The sequence below is a fragment of the Octopus bimaculoides genome, chromosome 2 (genome assembly GCF_001194135.2).
Source record: "Octopus bimaculoides isolate UCB-OBI-ISO-001 chromosome 2, ASM119413v2, whole genome shotgun sequence".
NCBI lineage: Eukaryota > Metazoa > Mollusca > Cephalopoda > Octopoda > Octopodidae > Octopus > Octopus bimaculoides.
The window spans coordinates 29,047,529-29,049,159 of NC_068982.1; positions in this window are offsets into that span (position 1 = coordinate 29,047,529).

Below are 1,631 nucleotides of genomic sequence, written 5' to 3' on the forward strand. Positions count from 1 at the left end.
AAATATGTATATACATACGTAAAACACAAACTCACACATATTTATGATATCGATGTGTTTATAGATATTATAGAGAATGTGTGTGCATATGCACGTGCGTGTGTTTATATATATATATATATATATATATATATACATATATATATAAGTTTATTTAATCATATAGCATATGCGTATATACAAATGTACGTATGAATAAATATATATTTATATATGCATATACATACACACAAGTAAAATTATCGAGAAATATGTATAAACACGTATATAAATATAAACACACACACACAAACATATATAAACTTTTACAGTGATTGTGTTTACATATGTGTGCATGTGTGTATATATATATATATACATTGTATATGTAAAACAGTTGCGTGTAAATCATGTATACTATATATATAAATATATATGCAAATATTTATATTCATATGTGTATATAGGTGTATATATGCGTATACACAAGATTATGTATACACACACAAAAATATACAACTGTGTAGAAATATATGTGTCTCTATACATATAAATTATATTAACATGTGTATGTTTATACACATCAATATATGTATAACTCTGTGTGTGTGCCTGTGTATACATATATATATATATGCTTGTGTGTATGTGTGTACATATATATATATTGAAAGATACGGCGATTAAAGAAATATAAGCCATACTTACGAGCGTGTGTCGTTTCTGAAAGGGTATTGTTATCTTCGCTGACACAATACGATACCGTTTTTATATGTTAGTTTTTTTTTTCTCTGTGGACAGAAAAATAAATCGACCTCAATTATTTGAACTATGTTACTGATGGTTCTTTAAATACTGGTCACAGATTTTGTCTCCAAAGAGAAAATAGTACTCATAGTATACGGGGCCTATGGCGCCAGTAAGTGATCTATCTAATTTGCATAAGAGTACAAGCGTTGGCAACGAGAGAAAAATCCATCGTTTAACTACACCATCTATTTTGTACAGCATGGCGAAAAAGGCTGTTTACAAACAGCAAGCGTTCGTAATTTACCTTATATACATATATCTATTTATTCTCTGTGTAGATTGTCTGTTAATTTATTTACGTTCACAATGCATGAACGTTATGCAAATTGCACAGACCCGTTTGGTTCGCTATGGGTTTCTGTACGCTATTAACTGCCATACCCTATTAAAGAATACTTAGTATAGAAGGACACTGAATTTGTGAATCTATTATGAAGTGTTAATAAATGCTGAAATTTGAAAGATCACAAGTCAGTATGTCTAATAGTCACAGCGAGGTTTAAAATGTACTTTTACTACAATCACACGCTTGTCAGTATGTCTTATACTCTCTTCGTCCTGCATTGACTATTCCCTCAATTACAATATATATATATATATATATATATATATATGCAAAAGCCTACAACCAACACTGAACAGCGTCAGGCAGTTTGGTGATCTATCGACAAGAGATCCCATATATACTGCAAAAATACAACGAAAGCATGGGACTTCTGGATACACATAGAGATGTAACAGTGAGAGGGCATTCAACTCTGAAGATAATGCTCCGCCAAGGCGCAAATAAACTGAAAGAACTATATATATATATATATATATATATATATATATATATATAT